The 21,386-nt window shown below is 42.2% G+C and overlaps 1 protein-coding gene across 1 annotated transcript in view; it reads left to right on the top strand.

Moving 5' to 3' along the window:
• Positions 1–21,386, top strand: part of LOC135706744 (uncharacterized) — a 282,223-nt gene that overhangs the window by 23,785 nt on the left and 237,052 nt on the right. The window lies entirely within an intron of this gene.

Genomic DNA, 21,386 nt, shown 5'->3' with positions numbered 1-21,386 from the left:
TAATGTTGGCCTATGGATATAAGATTGGGCCCATCACTAAAAATCTGCTATTTATCAATTTTATCTAGATGTACGCGTCATTGGGACGGTACTAATGGATATTTTTGGTTGCTATTGAAAACTTAGTCGATTGCTGAATTTATGTATTGGCCCAAATTAGGGACACTTTGGCCGACATTACCTGCATTTCCCCTATATAGTTTAATTTTTTTAAGAGTAGATTTTAAATAAACTTTGATTTATTTCCCTCAAATCTAGTGTTTTTTATCAAACCGGGAAAACTATCATGGAAGACCGGAACAAACCGAAAATTCTTAAAAATATTAAAATCAGTCCCCACCCTGAAGATGTATAAATATTTTATTCTTTTACTAGCTTGAAATCCTATGAATTTTACCTGCAACAAATTTTATTTTGAAAATGGACTAAGTAAGATCGATGGGATTTTTTAAAATTTTGAATAGAAAATGAACAAACATCATTTTCAAACAGTTGCTAAAACTTTCATCTAAATATTATCATTCTTCACAATAACGATCAGAAAATTTATGGACAACAATTTTGTTTGTAGTTGGTATAACCATTTAAATAAACAGTGAATTGTGGATGGTTGTATTTTAATGATTGCAATGGTTTCATTTTCTTTGATAAGATTTCCGCAAAATCCGTGCCACAGAGCTATAAACGTGTACTGCGTCAGCTTTAAAACCCTGGATTGGATTGGTCTTTAGAATTTCTTTTAAGTTTAGGATTCCCCTCAATTATTGTATGATTCTGTCCGATAATCTCTATAAAGTCTCTCCATAAAAGCGAAAAATATAAATCAAGAAGACTGGCAACTCGGCAAAAAATCAGAAGACTGTAACGACAACGCCTCTTCTGAAGAAAAGTGGAACCTGTGTATGATAGTGTGTGTTGATTCACAAGTAAATTCACACACATAGGTAGAAATAAATAGCTGTCAATTATTGGTTTTGTTATGTTTATCGTAAAAAGTGAAACGTTTCTTTTTTTGCTTTATGCTGACAACGAGTTAATTTCCAGCTGAAACTGAACAGATGCGTAAGTAAATTTGCTTTGAAAATAAAAACTATGAAAATGATGCCATTCACAATGATGATGATTCCACTTTTTCTAAGCCTGATGCACTTATGGGCATTCGTTAGGTGCATTAGCAAAATGCGTGCCCGTTCCGAACGGCTTTTGCACCTGGCCACAGCGAGGGAGTTAAGTTGTGACGCTCGGCAACTTGGCACAGTACTCGCTGACTGTTTGAATGTCACTGGCCAATCCGACACTGTTGTTATAATTCTCTGGAAGAGGTCGGTCGATTCCAAGAATTGTTAAAGCATACAGAGGATTACTGGATTCATGGTCTGTTAACATCTGAAATGGACATATATTCTTTATCAACACGTACCGCTTGGGATTGTAGTCCTTCAACCTTTCATTTTCAATTTCTACAACATTAGGTCCTGCTAAACCTTGCGTTGGATCGTGATTTAAGTACCGAATCTTTATGCTTTTTGAATCCTTGAATTTTCAGCAGCTTCCAAATGACGGAAGTTCACTCAATGGTGGTAGAAACTGCCAATTCCTTATAATTGATTGCTTCCAACAATCCTCTACTTGATCCACCATGACAAGTTTTTCGGTTTGTAGCTGGGAAACTGCCGGCTTGCTGGGATTAGGATACCAATTGCCATGAAATTTTGTAGAGCAAAACAAAAACAACAAAGGGGGGGTTTCGATCTTATTTCCGTCCTACTAAGCACAACCCGCGGTTTACCTCTCTTTTCTGAACAAGTTCAAACAAAAAATGGAATATTCCAGTCAAAGATGACTTCTAAATTTATTCACCTTTCCATACGTATCGTTGGATTTGATAAAGAGTCACAAATTGTTGAGATATTATTCAAAATCTAATACTGCTTCTTGATTGTAAATTCGTTCAACGAGTTTCAATTCCGTCCAAACGCATTGAAACGCCATTAGATTTTCTTCGTCCTACGGATAAACGTAGAAAAAGGGGATTCGCTAGGAGCGCTTCTTTTGTTTTGAGAACAATGAGCTTAATTATTCATACAGTGCGCTCTAATAGGATTTATGTTGTAGCTAATGAACTAACACATCAAAACAAACCTATTATTGATTTGTGCATGGTGAAATCATTGATATTATTGATGTTTTCTGATCGATAGAACGGAAATGGGTGATAACGACGAAGTAGCACTCTACCCTACCGTGATATGATTATTCGTTTCGGTGACATTAGGTTACACACACACAGTCACTGTTTATGAGAAGTCTCACTAAAACTTGTGATTCAAAGTTCCACCTTCGATTGACAGAGGCGCTGTTATCAGGGACGTTTTACATTTGTATGGGAGAAGGGAACAGTTGCCAGTCTTCTTGATTTGTAGTCTTCGATAAAAGTCAATTTTCGTGCTGAAAATTTTACTAATTTCCTCAAAAAAAAACTCTTTGTATTCTTAAAAATTGTCACGGGAAATTGCTTCAACTTTTCTCGTATATAATCCTTGCAATTTGCTTGGAATATTTCGTGGTATGCTATTTAAAATTTAGAAAAGTGTTATCCCATTTTTTTTGTGGATTTCACGATAGAATTCCATAACAATTTTCTTCAGAATTTCCTTGAAATACTTCTCAAAATACACTTGAGGAGGAATTCTTGAGGTTCTCTTCAAACTCTCCTTATAATTCGCACCGAAACATCTTCCGAATCTCCTGGAACTGGAACATTACACACGGCAAGGAGTTTCTTCGGAAATATGCTCCAAATTTCCAGAAAAATACTCCCAAACTTTTTGATAGCTCTTAAACATTGAATCTTAAAACGAGCTTAAAATTCTGCAAAATTTTGTTTGTTTGTTTTTTCTACATAAGAGTTAAATTGCCATGGCACCGTTATCCATATTTTGATTCAGCTCTACTCATAACTTATCTGTGATTATTCGATAGATCAACATTTAAGTTTAGCTTCAGGGTTGTAGTCAAATCATCATTAAACGTGCCTCATGGATAGTAATGGATGGCTTGGAATGCTTCGAGACATTCCTTTCGATTTACTTTTAAGTACTTTTGAATACTATTCACAATCCCCATAAAGGTTGAATTCGATAAAATCTGGACACATTGAAAACGCGGCCATCAAGGCATTTATTGAGTAACATTTTTCAAAATTTCACTGTATCAAGCTAAGCGTGTATAAAATCACAGTGTAGGCATTGATTGTCAGGATAAGCTAATTTGTTTGCATCATGGCTTCACCGGAGCAAGGACGTAGCGATTCGATCCTGCACGCTCGAAACTAAAATCCCGGTCTATCCGCTCCTGGCAGTTTCCGATCAAATTCTTGGGCAGGAATTTTATACCTCGATTGACCGGAAGAATTTAAAATCTAAAAGAAGTTGAAATTTCTCAAAAAGTTCCTTGTCTGGCAAGCAATCTGCAGTTGTGTGCTTAAAAGCGAAACTTTCGTTACTTCTGGGACCATGAATCAACAAATTTACCAAGAGGAGCATGAGGTGGATTGCCTATTTTGGCTGGACTACACACTTAGAAACAAGTAATTTTACACGTGACGGAATCCATCTTTGACGTAAAAGATGAAACGTAAACAAACATCATGTAATATTAAGTGCTCCTAGACTGGAAAGTTCGTTACTCGACGAAAAGTATGTTTAATTGAATTGAATTTCGCGTCTGTTATGATTCAATTTTATGTCAAAATTGACGCTCGTATATGTCAGTTTCAGAGCACATAAATTTACATGATTTTTTCTAAGTGTGTAGGCTAGCTGTCACTACTCAAATTCCACCAAACAGTGGTACAGCGAAAATGGCATCACAATGGTTCTCAAGGAGATGATTCCGGTCAATAAACCGGAACTAAGGTCAATTGAGGAATACTGGTCAATTGTGAAGCACATACGGTAGAAAAAGGGTAGAGCTATAATTGACCTAAAGGAATGGAATTTGGTAGCTAAACAAGTGAGAACAGGGCTCGTGCAAAAGATGATGGGCCGTGAATGAAGAAAAGTTCGAGCTATGTCCTATGGTAAGAAGGAAGACTGAAGCAATGGTCTTACAACAATGCTCTCTTGCCTTGCGGATCTATTTGCTTTTTGCTGAAGGAAGTGTTACTACTACGTAAGCTACAAAAAATTTAAACAGCACTTTTCAGTGCTCAACCTGTAAAATTTCTACCTTGTTCAACTCTTATTCCTCTTCGATCCTTGTTTGGACCCTACCCGAGGTAATCCTTCTTGGATATCGATTTGGAAAATGCCTCTTCGATCCTTCAGATTATTATTGTAATCTGCTTGGAAGTCGATTTGGATAAAGATTCACTGCCGCCATGGCGCCGAAACGCAAAATAAAGGGGCAAACTCTTGATCCCCCTTCTGATGAAATAAATTTGAGCAATCAATTTGATTTGCTCACAGATGATGAGAATGATCCCTCATCCAAGAAAAAATCTAGTAAACTTTCCCGGCTTAATGCCAAGAAAGAGAAGATTCCCCCAATTGTGATAACCACTTCCGATTTCCATGCTCTTCGCATGGAACTTTTGAACTTTGTGAAAGTTAAGTTTTCACTACAAATTGGACGTCGGGGTGAATGCCGTGTATTGGCTGAAACCTTGGATGGATTTAAATGTCTTCTCAAGTATCTTACTGAGAAGCAGCACAAATTTTTTTACTTACGACACCAAAACTGAACGGTAGTTCAAGGTTGTCATGAAAGGACTGCCCAGTGGTGAATCCCAGGATCAGATCAAAGATTGGAACGAGTTGTGCCACTCCAAGTAATCAAAATGAAAATGAAATCCCGACAATTTCAAAGAACACGCGATCCTGCCATGAAAGTTGTTTGGCGGGATTTGCAAAAACAAATTAAAAACCGATTATCTGCCCTGAGGAACAAAACTTTTGAAAATAATGTTTCTAAATTAGACCCGAGTTCCAAACCCTTGTGGTAACTCACAAAAATTTTGAAAAAACCTCATAAACCTATTCCAGCGCTTGAAGAAGGTGGTAAAATTTTGATCACAAATTTGGAAAAAGTTCAGAAACTTGCTACGCAAATCGAGAGTTCCCATAATTTCAGTTTGGGTCTTACTAGTCCTATTGAGAATTAGGTTGCTCGGGATTATCTGAGTATCTTCTTTCGGGAAAATATTTTTGATGATTCCTGTGTGAAGTGGTGTAGTGGTAAGTGTAATTGCCCTGCACTACAGTTGGCCTGGGTTCATAAAACCTCTGATAAAGCATTCCTTCGGGGAAATAAAGCCGCTGGTCTTCGGTCCATGAGTTGATGGGTCGATAGGTACTGTCCAGGTGTGGTAGCTGTCTCCCTGGCGTCGGTAGCAATGGTATTCAGGACGGAAAACAAGATCGACGGATAACAAATCAAGGAGAAAAATACATACAACCCAGACAAAATTTCGATATTTTGAAACTTAAATGAATTTGCGAGATTTTATGCTATGAAAAGCAAAGATAAGATCCCAAGTTTACTAAACTTTTATAAGATTCCGCACTTTATGAAATTGATGATAATTGCTAAGGTTTGAGATTCATCGGAAAATTTTGATGATTTTGAACTAAATTTGTGTCAATTATAGACCTGGAAAATTGAAAAGGCATTTTTGTTTGGAGCTTGTTCGCTTACACAAAAAAATGTCCAAAGAAGCCCCGTTTGACGGTACTAAGAATAGCCTCGAACTCGATTGCCCCTTCATTGGTCGACTGAAGCCTGGCGCCACTGACTGCTTCACCGTCACACACGTGTTGTCCCAGACATTCCCCCGAATCAAGTCCAAAAAATGTATAAATATTCCAAGTACTACCCCGGGTACTCGTGCTGCTTCTGCTGCTGCAGCAGCAACGTGCCATAGGCAACTATCACTATCTTTACTACAGCACATAGCTTTCATCCGGAGGAGAGAAAAAGCATTTTTCTTATCGTTGTACACAGGGTTGCCAACAAAAATAACTGGAAAAATGCACCCGAGGAAACGGGAAGAAAACTGTATCCTCATGAAAGTTTGATTTTCTAGCCAACATGTCAATGTTAATGTCAATAATCTTATCAAGGTATTTTTTACATAAGATTTTTTTTATCAATTTGTTTATTTGGTAAGATTTGGCGTGTTGCCAAAATAAACAATGTTCTTACACACTGAGCGAAAAATCACATTTTTTCGTTACGTTTTAACCTTAAACAATTGATAAACAGATGTCCACTTTCTTTAACGAACAGTCCTTACTTGATAACGTAACAAAATCGCGGGTTGCCTGGTTTTCACTTTGGTCATTTTTAGTTTCATGCTTAAAAAATTTTGAGATCCTGGACTTCGAAAAATCATCAAAATACAGGGACCTTATTCAAATTAAATATGCCGTTCATGGAGAAATTTCCAATATTAGAGAACATGTGAAGTTTTCTAGTTCCAAAACTAGCACATATATTTGAAAGGCCGATCTTTGGAATGTGGTTAAGGTTGCGAACATAAAATACATCAAATCCTAGAGGTTTCATTCTTATATTTTTGGGATTCTGGCACCATGAAATTTATTTAGATCTTGAGCTTAGAGGCCGAAACTTTAAAGCTTTGATATTTTTTTATGAAATCTTAGACTTAGTAAGCTTAAGTGTATGTCAAGGGGTATTTAACTCTAAACCAGTTAACATCTAACGTCAATTTTATTCAAAGAATTTACAAGAGAAGGCGAATAAGGTTTAAGAAGCCCCGATAATTTACAAAAAATAGAAATAGATAGAAAAACAATGGGGCCTCCCTTAGCTCAGTCGGTAAAGGCGCAGCTACAAAGCAAGACTATGCTGGAGGTGGTTGGGTTCGATTCCCGGTTCGGTCTAGGAATTTTTCGGGTTGGAAAATGTCTCGACTTCCCTGGGCATAGAAGTATGATTGGACTTGCCACACAATTATACCAATCCAAAAATGGTACAGGCATCGAAAGCTCTCAACTAATAACTGTGGAAGTGCATCTAGAACACTAAGTTGATAGCACGCAATAAGCTAATATGCGATATGCAATAAGCTTGAAATGCGAAGAAGAAGAAGAAAGAAGAAGAAAAACAACGGACATACACCGTTAATATTGACGGCAAGATTTGAAATGATTCCATTGTTCTGAAACGTACTGTGTTGATATAAGTACTCAACGTCAGTTGGGTTAATTTTGACATAAAACTATGGTAACTGTAATAATACTAAACCTGCAAAATGCATTCCGATACTGTGACACAGCAACGTTGCCGTGAAGCGAGCTTGTTTGGAGCATCGCCACGCATTTTGCAGGTATGGTATTAAGGCTGGTAATAAAGATAACATCTTATTCTGTTGGAGGTAGTAACCTAGCAAGCGACGAATAATCGAAGCAACCTACAAATAAATGTATTCTCATAGTCTGAAATAAAATGCCATTCCAAGTTTGTCTCTCATCAAGCTAAGACGTATTTTCAAGTAGTAGTAAATCCGGTCTACGGCCATATCATATTCAAGAGGTGTTGGGCCCTAAGAAGTTCAAGATGGAAAGATCCGGAATAACGAAGCTGACGAACGAAAACTACGAAACCTGGAAGCTGGAGGTGGAATTCCTGCTGGTTCACGAAGGACTATGGAAGTACATCGTGCCCGGAGTCAAGCCGGAAGAGGCTGCAAACCGAGCGAACGCGGCGGAGCTGATTGCTTGGGACGAAGGGGATAAGAAAGCGCGTGCGACCATTGGGCTGCTGCTGAGCAGGAGTCAACACGGCCATATCCGGGCTACGAAAACCGCAAAGGAAGTATGGAAGAATCTGGAGAAGCAACATGAAAAGAAGTCACTAACGTCGAAGGTTCACCTGCTGAAGCGGATTTGCGATCTCAAGTTCCAGGAAGGAGACGACATCGAGGACCACCTGGTAGAATTCGAGAGTTTGTTTGAAAAACTGGCCAACGCTGGTACGAAGCTCGACGACGATTTGCAGGTAATCCTGGTGTTCCGCAGTCTACCAAGCTCTTTCGACGCGCTGACGACTACCCTCGAAAATCGGTCGGAGGACGAGCTGACGCTGGCCCTTGTAAAGGATAAAATTATCAATAAGGTTCAGAAGCAAAAAGGGACTGTTCCGACGGGTTCAGCGGTATTGAAGGTGGCCGGGAAATCGAAATCCATTGTGTGCAACCACTGCCAGAAGGTCGGCCACAAGAAGCGAGACTGCAGAATTTGGCAGAAGCAGAGCCAGGATGAAGTTTCTCGAAGTGAAAAATCGGTTGCCAAGGAAACCAAGAAGTTTGCCAAGCAACAGGCAAATGCAAGAAAAACGGAGTCCACTGAAGAGGATTTCGTTTTCAGCGCTCGTGAAGGACCAGTGACGAAATGGATCGTGGATTCTGGAGCCAGCTCCCACATGTGCGCCAATCGAAAGTTTTTTGTATCCGTTGAGAAACCACGAGATGATATCCCAAGTTTCGTTACTGTCGCTAATGGGAAGAAAGCATTCGTGAAAGGTGTGGGGAACTGCCAGATCCATTGCTACGGGAAAGACAGCGAAGCAAAGCAAATCGTGCTCACCGGTGTCCTGTACGCCCCAAATCTGGATATGAACCTCGTTTCCGTCGGGAAACTCGCCCAGAAAGGCGCAGTGGAAGAGTTCAACGACAATGGCTGTACGATTGTCAAAGGTACACGGATTGCGGCTGTAGCAAGGCGTAGCAACGGTCTCTACCACTTGCAGATGGAGGAACGAGTGGGTGCGGCAATTGAGCATTGCAATAAGAAGAACTGTTTGCATGACTGGCACCGTAAGCTCGGTCACCGTGATGTCAAGGCAGTCCAAGAACTGGAGCAACGACAATTGGCGACGGGCATCAATATTAAGCAGTGCGGTTTGGTTTTGCCTTGTGAGACCTGTCTGCAGGGAAAGATGGCACGACTGCCATTTCCAAAGGAAGCAACGAAGAAAACGACGGCTGTGATGGACCTGGTACACAGTGACCTGTGTGGACCAATGAGGACGGTGACCCCGGGTGGTCGTCGTTATTTCCTGACGATTATTGACGACCACAGCCGGTACACAACGCTGTATCTGATGCGAGAAAAATCAGAAACATTTGATGCTATCCAGGACTATGTGCAGAAAATGAAGACGAAGTTTGGCAGACCGCCGAAAGTGCTGAGATCCGACCAGGGAGGCGAATATCGTGGCTCGAAGATCATGACGTTCCTCAAGCGTGAAGGTATCCAGCAACAATTTACGGCAGCATATTCACCGCAGCCGAACGGAGTCGCAGAAAGAAAGAACCGTTTCTTGGTGGAGATGGCCAGGTGTATGCTTTTGGAAGCAGGTATGCATAATCGCTACTGGGGAGAAGCAATCAACACAGCAAGTCATCTGCAAAACATGTTGCCAACGAAAGCGTGGCTACTCGTTGCAACACAAAGCGTGGCGTTTCATCAGCATGAAGACGACCCGATTCCTGCCTTCGATGATCGACAAGGGGGAAATTTCCACAGAGGACGAAGGTACGTTATTCTTTCCGTTATCGCTATTCAATCAAAACCGTAGTGAGACGGATACACCGGAGGAGCTGAGACAACCTGAACCAGCAATCGATCGTGAAATCATGGAAGAGGAAAATCTCCACGGTGTTGAAGAACATTCGGATGAAAGCCTGTGCGAAGATGCTGATGAAGCAGAAGCACTCGATGGAGGTGAGTCACAGGAGGAGCCGGTACCAATCCACGTAGAGCAAGATGTAGGTACACAGCGACTATCAACCAGGGTGACGAAGGATATTCCACCTCAACGCTACTGTGCCGACAGTCGGGTTGCACATGACGACAATGACGAGCCGCGCACCTATCAAGAAGCTGTGACTGGTCCGAAGAAAGACATGTGGAAGCAAGCCACTCAGGATGAATTGCAATCGATGGACGAGAACAACGTGTGGGAGTTGACCATGCTGCCGGCTGGTAAGAAAACCATTGGATGTCGCTGGATCTTCAAAAAGAAAACGGACGAGAATGGAAGGGTCATCCGGCACAAGGCGCGGCTTGTCGCTCAAGGGTTTACGCAGAAATATGGAGTCGACTACGACGAAGTTTTTGCTCCCGTGGTGAAGCAAACAACGTACCGGACACTATTCTCCGTCGCCTGCCAGAAGAAACTTCTCATCAAACATGCAGATGTCAAGACAGCGTACTTGAATGGTGAGCTACAAGAACCCGTCTACATGCGGTTGCCTCCTGGATGCACAGCGGATGCAGAAATCGAGGTTTGTTGTCTTCGCAAAGGATTGTACGGGTTGAAGCAAGCCGCCCGTATTTGGAACCACAAATTGGACAAAACGCTGATACAAATGGGGTTCAAGCCGTCCAAGAACGATTGTTGTCTCTACGTCATGCAGAACATAGGTAAAATCGCTTATATTGCTGTATATGTTGACGATTTCATTATAGCATGCGAGACTGAAAACGACTACAAGGCCATCGTTAATGAGCTGAACCAATATTTCACGGTGACGTCGCTCGGGGATATCCAGGTCTTCCGTTCCGAGAAACACGTTGCACTAAGTTAGAGAGCCTACATCCAGAAGCATCTGACCAGATTCGGTTTGGAAAACGCGAAGCCATCCGCTATACCATTGGACCCAGGCCACCTACATCCAAAGGAGGAGATCCCACTGCCCAATAACCATCAGTATGCCAGCTTGATTGGTGGGTTGTTGTACGTGGCCATGTGTACTCGACCTGATGTTGCAGCAGCTGTTTCAATCCTGGGGAGAAAAACTAGTTGCCCATCACAGGCTGATTGGGTGGAGGCGAAGCGTATCCTGAGGTACTTAAAAGGTACTATTGACCACGAGCTAATCCTGGGAGCCGATTCCACGCAATTGGAGGTGTACGTAGATGCCGGCTGGGCTGGTGACACCAAAGATCGCAAGTCAACCACAGGCTACCTGATCCGGTATGCAGGTATGATTGGATGGTGTTCCAGGAAACAAGATTGCGTAACATTGAGCAGTTCGGAAGCCGAGTACGTTGCTATAACGGAGAGCTGCAAGGAGTTATGCTGGATATTACGACTATTCGATGATCTGGGAATCCACACCAAGTTTCCGGTTACTGTGAACGAGGACAACCAGAGCGCCATCAAGCAACTCGAATCCAACTCCAGCGAGCGACGTTCGAAGCATGTTGACACAAAGTACCACTATGCGCGTCAACTGAAGGAACAAGGAATCATCAGTCCACAGTACCTTCCAACAAACGAAATGATTGCAGACATGATGACGAAGCCTCTTCAACGTATCAAGCAAACGCGGTTTCGAGATGCAGCCATGATTCTTTCGTCGAGGAGGAGTGTTGGAGGTAGAAACCTAGCAAGCGACGAATAATCGAAGCAACCTACAAATAAATGTATTCTCATAGTCTGAAATAAAATGCCATTCCAAGTTTGTCTCTCATCAAGCTAAGACGTATTTTCAAGTAGTAGTAAATCCGGTCTACGGCCATATCATATTCAAGATATTCATTCTGCACTGGTAATAATACTTCAAAATTGTTTGATACTAATAATGAAAAACTCAATAATCCAGTTTAAACTGTAATGTTGGCACCACTGGTTGTGCACGTCAGGCAGAAGATTGGTTGCTGCTGATCCGTAACTTGTGTATAACCCGTCAGAGTAAGCCTTTTTTGCTTCCTACCGCTTCCGTTCCTTTCCTGTAGCAGCAGCAAAAGGTTATGGATGAATACTATACGAGGTATCGGGGATGACGCTTTATATATTGGCATCATTATCATTCCGAGCGTAGTTCGATGTGTACGAGGAGGGAACATGTTACCAAGGACTTCTACGCAACCCCAGGATCTTTGTTTGGCCTGGTGCACCGGAAAGTCTACAGACGGATGATGAGCATGATGAAGGCCGAACCATGTCGTGCAGTTTGTTCTTCTCTGGGTTGATGATTGGAAGTACATACACACACACACACATATGTGGGAAGGCCTACAAATGGACGTACGTTGAGTGAGATTAGTTCTCTTTTCTCGGTTCCTTCTAGTTAACCATCATCGGTACTCGATTGGGTGGTTTTGTGGGATTTTGTTGAGACAAGGAAGTACACTTACGAGGTTAGCAAATTGTTCATCTGGCTTGCATTGCATCTCCGGCCGGTTGCATTTCACTTCAGTGACAGTAAATCCGTGATATTTAGAGTCAACCTTTAGCGACAAAAATCATTCAAACAAGCTTGCCACATTGAGCCGAAAGTTCAACCGTAATCGATTTTAAAGCACCCCAAGCACATCGCACTTAAATGTTCCGAAATGCTTCTTATTCCGCCAAGCCCCATAAATCTCACCGTACACTTAAAACTGATTGATTCTAACCCGATTCCGATCTCAAGTTGTCATCTGAATATGCCAAGCCCAACCTCTGCACGGGATGGAATCGCCGTCTTTCGTCGTTCGTCGTTCGTCGTCACCAAGCCATCAGCTTACGTGCCACTTTTGTAGATGTGATTGAATCCTTGTTCTTCTTCTCGGTACCTATCGACAGATCCTGTGCGATATTGTTCTTCTTGAATCAATTTCAACAGATTTGGGCCGGGAGCGAAGAAAGACACATCTAGCCCGGGCCGTTTCGCCGTGGCAATCAATCAGCAAAACAAATGCGCGCGACTGCCGGTGACTTTGTGCTGCAGCCGTGGCTGGGTGATGTTGTGTTTTCGTCTGTTGCTAAAGGGGGAATTGGCATTGATATGTCAGACAAAGGCACACGTGGGGGGCTGTGTGTGGGTTATATGTCTATTGGTTGGTTGGAGATGCTTCGTGAAAGAATTGCTTGCACGCAGATCGATTTGAATGGAAAATCGATTGCTAAAAGATGACTTTGATGGATAACATGAGTTGAGTTATGCTTTGATAGTTTGAGGTTGGTCAGGATTGATTTGAATGTCAAACCAGGCTGTTCGAGGACATTGACACTGTGTTGGATGTCACTCCGAGAGTAAAAGAAACATAATTGACTGGAATTTGGAAAGGGCAGTTCCACGCCAAATGACGAATCGATCAGATACGACATCTTCTAGAGCTAGAACTTAGTCCTAACAGCTGTTGTAAACAATGACTTCTCTCTATGATTTCTAGGAATTCAACGTCCTGTAAGAAGGGTTTTCCCTACAATTGGGAGTATGCGACTTACCTTAATGACTCATTTCAGGGGGAGCCTAGCTTCCGTCTAAAGGGTTAATTTTTTACGTTGGGAGAGGGGACCTGAAAACGGGGATCATGATTCTTCACGCACTTTAGACCACGGGACAAATCGGATCCGCTCACGGAACGAGATCGGGAGTCGGTCCTCAAATTTCACTGCACTATCTTCGCGGTGGCGGGCCGCTTAAGAACTTGGTTCCGGAACGATACAGAGAGTCAACCCATTTTTTTGTCCTTGATTTGTTTTCCTTTGATCTTCTTTTCCGTGCTGAGCACCAATGCTACCGACACCAGAGAGGCAGCTCCCACACTTGGACCTTACCTATTAACCCATCATTTCATGAACCGGGGACCAATAGCTTAACTTCCCTTCCGAAGGAAGGCGTGATCAGAGATGTTATGCCTTAGAACATCCCGGCGGCGCTGACTGGGATTGAACCCAGGCCTGCTGGGGTGAGAGGAAATCACGCTTACCACTACACCATCGGCGCCACTTGAGAGTCAACACTTGATATCACTGTTTACTGGATGCGACGCAAGTGACATTCACACGACGGTTTAATTTTACACCACGGACTCGATTTTCGACCTTATCGTTGGGAGGTTGGTACGCAAGAGACCGACGTCTCTTTTTTTTTCGATCCTCCTCCACCTCCCAAGTTCGTTTTCGCGCGTCGTTGTTCGAGCGACGCTCGTTTGGGCGGAAGCTGCCCACCGATCGTTTTCTGCGTTTTGGACGTGGGTATTGGCGTTTTGCGGCAAGTCGGAAAACAATTTTATTTTAAATTTATAAACCTAACTCATACAAGCAATACAAAACAATTTTGAGAATTAATTTTTGATTATCGATGGGACATTGCAAATATGCAACAGTCCTTTAAACCGATGTATGTGATAACAACCTTTAACGAAATGGTTTTATTTTCTAACAATAAAAGTCATACATTTTAATAAAAAGTAGCTCAATAATAAAATTGAAAACACCTCCAAAGATGTTGAATAACTTTGAAGTAAACTGACCTCAATCTTTAACATAACCTGTCGTCACTTCCAAAAAAAATCGGCTACAAACTTTTGCAAAGAAAATGGACACTTTTGACGTAGGACTACGTCTATGATTTATTTATGGGGGTACACTTTGTAAAAACAGAAAATGGAACATGTAACAAAATTATGAAAGATTTTGAACATTAATAACTCAGCTGCCCCTGGACCAATTTCAATAATTTTATCACCAATCGATCAGAAATATTTCCACGCATCAAAAACAATGCTTCCGACTGATGGTTTTCAACAAGAAACTTTTGAAAAAGTGGTAATGTCAAGCATTGGCCAATGGTCAAATAAAGAGTTTATCACTGTTTTCCTGAAATAAACGTTCTTCCCAAACCCAGTCGTCATAATCGAGTACCACTTGTTTGCACATCATTCTGCTTTAACCTGAAAAGATATAAAAGAGCGCTACTGTCTAGCCTTAACTCATTTTCGCTTCGGACGGCGTGGCGAGCAGGCAGCAGAAGCAGCAATAGCAGCAGTGGAAAGGTGGTGGCAGGTTAGGTAGTCCATTCTCCTACATTACAAGCAACAATGACTGGTCGTAGCAAAGAAGGAAAAGGTCTTGGTAAAGAAGGCGCCAAGTGTCATCACAAGGTTCCGTGGCGTTGTCAAACGTATCTCCGGTCAGATCTATGAGAAAACACGAGGTGTGCTGAAGCTGTCACCTACACTGAACACGCCAAGCGTTAGCGGCCATGGATGTCGTCTACGCTTCGAAGCGACAGACGCACTCTGTACGATTTCGGAGGTTAAATCATCACCAAATTTGGCAACAAAACGGCCCTTTTCAGTATCATCAAACTTATTACAGTAAAGAGTTGTAATAGAATTTATCTGTGTCCGTTTGTCCATATTCAGAACCACACGCCCCCAACGACCACTCAAAATTCTCTCCAGAGTTATAATCTTGTGATCAAACTTGGAAGCAGGGGTGCAAGTGATTTTGATTGATTCTCTTCATCCACTTTCTCTTTGAAAAAAATACTTCAAATTTGGTACGCCTACAATTTAAAAACGGAAAAAAGTTAAGATAAAAGATTATCGATCAATTAAAAGAAATAAATGCTCTTCACATTTGTTCCGTCCGCTAGCGGTCCTGCGTCAAACTACCGTTCGTGCCCCTAGGCACAGACCCTTCTACTTTATTCTAACTCAATTTAGACTCAAGTTCGAACCTCGATTCAAAGTAAATCTGGACGCACGGTTTAATACACCACCGCGCCTCTGGTGGTTGGAACAAGAAACGTTTGACAGGCATTTGTTGATGTTTCATTGACGAAGAAATTGGTGAAAAGTTTGTCTCGATTGTTCGACGCATCCCGAAATTACGGATCATAGAACTTGAGAAAAGAAAATTAATTGTGCGCAAACATCTAGAGAACCCTTCGTGGTCTGCCTCAAAAATAGCAAAAGTGTTCAAACTCCCAAAGTCAACGGTGAGTCTTGTAATCAAACGTTACAAGGATACTCTGAGTGTGGAGAGAGCACAGCGCATCTATCATAAAAGTGGCACTAGGGAAAAAGAGCTGAGGAGAAAGGTGTTGAGGTACGTTAAAAGCAATCCAGGTGTCTTTATACGTGATTTGGCAAAGAAATGCGATTCCAACTTTACCACCGTGCGTAACTATCTTTCAAGAGAAGGATATAAGTCTTTTTGTGCCAGTAAACATCTGAATCGCTAACTGGAACAAAATTTAGTGGCCAAAAAGCGAGCACGATTACTATACGAACGAGTTTTGACGAAATTTGATGGCTGTATTTTTATGGATGACGAAACATATGTCAAAATGTATTATAAACAAATCCCCTGCAACTGGTCGTGGGGATGTCCCTTCCAGGTATAAATTTGTTTTTGCTGATAAGTTTGCTAGGAAACTAATGATTTGGCAAGGAATCTGCAGCTGTGGCCTTAAAACCAAGGTTTTCATCACATCTCACACAATGACGTCGAAGAGTGTAAGAGTGAAAAAGCGGATTTTACCATTCATTCGGCAATACAAGATCAATGTTATGTTTTGGCCGGATCTAGCCAGCTGCCACTACTCTAAGGAGGTACTAGAATGGTATGCAGCAAACAATGTTAATTTCGTCGCCAAAGAGATTAATCCTCCGAATTGCCCTGAGTTCAGACCGATCGAAAAAATATTGGGCAATTGTCAAGCGAAAACTTCCAGGATGCGGTAACGAAGTGACAAATGCACAACAAATGCGTTTAAAGTGGAATAAGTTCGCCGGTATACCAGCAACTGTGCAGATCATGATGACATCGATCACAAGTAAAGTGCGACAGTTCGTTCGAAACGGTGAAATGTAATAACTTGCTATATATCGTTTGAAAGCTGAATAAATACCCTTTGACGTTTTGATAAACCGTGTATGTTGTTTAATTCTTGAGTTATGATCACTTGAATGCGTCCAAATTTACTTTGAATCGGTTTTTAAAGCTTAAAAAGCGGGAAATTTTCTCGGAGTAGGCTGTGCGTGTGATCGAACGTGACGTTTGTTCTTTTTTTGTGGAGTATTTGTTTCTATAAAAAGTTGCTGATCTTTTTGACAAGGCCCAGGATACAATTTCTAGTTGTTCAACGAATTCACTTCATCGTCAGGTCAGTTCGTCCCATCATTAGTCTCATCGTTGAGTCACAGCGCTGAACCTGACTAGCCACGAAAAGGCATTGACAACATCAAAAATCGACTACATCCGGACATCTTTTACATCAAATTGAGGAAAGACATTCTCTGCAAGCTCTAGTCTCCTTTTCCTTTCCTTTCCCATTCCTTCTTCTCGTTTCATAATGCGAGTAATTGCGCTTTAGCCATAAGCCATAGAAGGCAAGGACAAGAGTTAGTGCTCATGTGCCAACCGTCAGAGTGAAATGAAGCATCACTTAACCTTTCTAGCTTAGATGCTTCCAACAACCAAACAATCATATAATTACCAAAAACGGAACGTACGGTTCAAGATGTCCACGTTTCTTCCATTTATTGGATTCTGAAGCATCGTGTTTAAATCTTCGATTTAAACAGGGCTGATGTTTTCTGAATCATCTTGCCCCTTAAATGCTGCACAGTAGGCCTGGCCGTTTTGATATGTGTGATGCATCTTCGATGTGAAACATATATCAAATAGACAAGAAAAAATATGGAGGTGCTTTCAAGAACTGACTATGTTGGTGTTAGATTAGATTGGATTAGAAAGCTTAAAAAACCATATCTTCCATATAAATTTGACAACATTTATGTTGAAATTTGTCGCAATTTAAAACAAAATTGGACAAAACTTTTAAATCATATTTTTCAATGAAAATAGTAAAACGTTTTTCTGAATAGTTGGAGATGCTTAACGACAAAAGTGTTCACTTTATACGATAGATGAGGAGATGAAAGTATAGAGTTGATAGTTCTGCTAGAGTACGGCAGTGTGAAATTTGTATGCATAGAGTAGAAAGTGACCTAAGTACAATTTTGTGGAAGGTACAAATCGGGTTAATCATCCCCTTTACCAAATTTTTCCGTTGGGGAGGGCTTGTGTTGGGTATTCCTCCCCGCCACCACTGGCAAAATCGATGATCACCGATTTGCTCACGTACCTTCGATGTGCGGAAACAGTTCTATCGATTGTTTCACACTCAAGTCGTCATGTGACGTAAGCATCTAGTCGATAGGTTTGGAAATTGCAGCTGCATGTGCTCCTGTCATCGTCAACTTAACGATCTCGTGGAGACACGGGTAGGGGTGGTGCTGCTACTGTACTTTTCAACCAATGACAGGATGATAATGTATAAAATGAACACTTAAATTATATTTGTCGTTTAACAAACCAATCCCACCAAGGGTTATTCTCTAAAACAGGCGTAATAGGACTAGGCACTGTAATCAATGATTTTGTAATCAAGAGCAAAATCATTGAGTTCGTTGATTTCCTCAATGAACATAGCATTGACATCGCTGTCATCACCGAAACACACCTGAAGCCGGTTTTCGGCTCGTAAGGCTTGACCGGACAAGCTTCTGGGGAGGAGGAGTGGCTATCGCATTAAGGAGAAATGTTGGCTGTCGACTGCTGCCGAGTTTCCAGCTGGAGATGATCGAAGCGGTGGGTGTTGAAGTCTCCACTCCTGTTGGCCCTATTATCATCATTTCGGCCTACTGCCCCAAACAAGTCACCATCAGGCACGGGTCGGCAGCAGACCTGCGGAGGGATATCATCAGACTAACGCGACGGCGTGAGAAGTACATAATCGCTGGCGACCTGAACGCCAAACGCCAGGCTTGGGGCAATAGTTGACGCAACCAAAGCGGCACAATCCTGAATGACGACCTGCAAGCGGCTCACTACACCATAATAACGCCGGTTTTGCCGGTTGAGCCGGTCTGGCGTTCACTCCACCATCGACATCTTTGTCAGCAACATGGGAGACAATATCTCGCAACCTGTGACCGACCAGTAACTGAGTTCGGACCACTATCCGATGGTCGCCAATGTGGGCTCATCCGTCAACCAATTCCAAGCTTCCCGACGCAACTACCATCGCGTCAGCTGGGATCAGATCCAACACAACAGTCTGCTTTCCATCGAGGTGGTGATATCCCGGGCCAGGGAACAACACGTGCCAGTATCCAGACAGATGAGCAACACTCTGAACCTTGATAGAATAACAAAAAATCTCATTAGACTCCGTAACTCCATTCGAAGGCAATACCAGCGTTCTGGCTTTCCTTTCTTGAAGGCCCACTGTAATCTCCTAACAAAAACCTTCAAGCCGGTGGACCTCAGAAATCAGAACATTGCTAACAGGATCTGCTCTCTCCCAGATTGTGCAAAATCCTTTTGGAAACTAACCAAAATCCTTAAAAATAAGCCAAGACCCATTCCACCACTGACCCCACTGGATAGTCCCGACGACCCAGTGGTTCATCTGATAACTCCTGAAGAGAAGGCTGCCGCGATAGGTCAACAGCTCCCATAATCTCGGACAAAACAACGTTAGCCCTCACGAAGTTGTGGTTGCTGAAGACGCAACCAACTTCCATCAGATTACCATTTTTTTTCCCGAGGAATGAGGTTGATGAATTGTTGGCCTATATCATATCATCTAAAAACATGAAGGCCCCAGGTTTCGACAACATCCAGAATCTGGAACTCAAACACTTCAGTTTCACATTCTACAACCATCTGGCACTGATTTTTAATCTGTGCCTCCGACTTGGCTACTTCCTCTCATGTTGGAAGTCAGCTAAAGTCATACCCATCCGGAAACCTGGGAAGGATCGACCAATCAGCCTTCTCACAGGGTTATCAAAACTGTTCGAAAAAGCAGTCTATCACCGACTTCTAACATGTGCCGAAGAAATCAACTTCTTACTCAAGGTTCGACCGTCCACCAGCTGAATCGAGCAACAAATATTCTCAGACGGAACAAGTCTGTTTCGAACACATCTGCCATGGAGTTGTTGGACGTTGAAAAAGCGTTCGACAATGTCTGGCATGATGGCCTGGCGTTCAAATTGCAGCAGTACGGTCTTCAAATCTTCCTAGTGAAGATAGTAAATAACTATCTATCGGAAAGGACGTTCCAAGTCTCTCTGAATGACATCATATCGGATGCTTTCAACATCGGTGCCGGGGTTCCACAAGGAAGCATCCTTGGCCCCATCATATTCAACCTGTTCACGTCGGATATGCCGGCTCTCCCTGATGGTGGATCGTTGTCTCTGTTTACAGATGACACATCCATCGTCTACAAGGGTAGGGTCATCGGAGCTCTGACTGCCAAACTTCAGAGAGGCCTGGCCGTCCTGTCTGAATAGTTCAACACCTGGAAGATCCGTATCAACGCGGCAAAGACCCAGGTCATCATCTGTCCGCACTCTAAATCTCCTAGACTTGCTCCGTCGGAGAATAATAAGATCTGCCTGAACGGCACAGTGGTGGAATGGTCGAAAGAGGTAGTCTACCTTTGCTTAACACTAGACACCAAGCTGATTTTCAGGGAGCACGTTGATATAACGAAAACCAAGTGTAACATCCTGATAAGATCATTGTATACACTCATCAACAGGAGGTCTACTCTATCCCTGAAAATTAAGCTTGCTGACTACAAACAAATAATCCTTCCCGTAATAGAATACGAGATGCCAATCTGGGAGAGTTGCGCCAAATGCCATCACCTTAAACTCCAAAGGATCCAGAACAAGATCCTTAGGATGGTCATAAACAGTCTGAGATCCACCTGGCTGGAATTCAGACATTAGACGAACGGAGAGTATTCATCCTGGAAAGGTTCAGAGACACTTGTCTGATATCAAATCATCAGATCATACGTGATCTAGCTCGTTTGGTTAAGTTATGCTCGTAGTTAGGTAGGTTATCACTTTTTTAAATTTAAACATAACATAGGGGGTATGTAAAAAGTTGTGGCGGCCCTGAACTGTGATGGTTTCTTTATGGCAAGCTTTGCTATAAACACTAGACCTCGTGTTTATTCGCGTTTATACATATCACTTGCGCAGGAAATCACTTTGGAACGGCATTTGTGACCAGCATACCTTCCGGTAGCATGAAATAGGTCAAAATTTGCCCAAATTTGCCAATAAATTTGTTTGTTTTGCATTTGCTTATAGCAAAATACTGAACTTTTCGGCAACATTCAGAACTCACCAACACACTTTTTGTTACATGCCTCATGCATGGAACAAATGAAATTTTGATTGCCTTTCTTTTTGAACACGCCGGTAAAGTACACAGGCTCCTCCCATCATGAGTAGTTTGCTATCAAGTAGCGACACTGCTCCTCTCCTTTTGTACTCTCTGTACTTTAAGTTTATACTCTCGGTACTCTTTATTATTTAACGGATGGGGGAGAGGTAGCTCATCGATTCTTCGCCTCCTAGCATCGTGCTATAAGGTACCAGGCGATAACCAGGGTAGTTGGTCGATAGCTCGATGACGTCATTTCGTTGGCGTCTGCAATGGGAAATTCTCATAGCAGGCGTTGACGATGGGACGTTGTCGAGTTGTTGAATAGCAACTATCGTGGTAACTCACCGATTACCTGTCGATCTGCCAAATTT

This window comes from Ochlerotatus camptorhynchus, unplaced genomic scaffold (genome assembly GCF_037179485.1).
Source record: "Ochlerotatus camptorhynchus isolate MF236.1 unplaced genomic scaffold, CSIRO-AGI_Acam_v1.1 ptg000290l, whole genome shotgun sequence".
Lineage (NCBI taxonomy): Eukaryota > Metazoa > Arthropoda > Insecta > Diptera > Culicidae > Ochlerotatus > Ochlerotatus camptorhynchus.
Note: the sequence above shows the minus strand (reverse complement) of the source record. Positions and strands in the feature narration are given on the sequence as shown.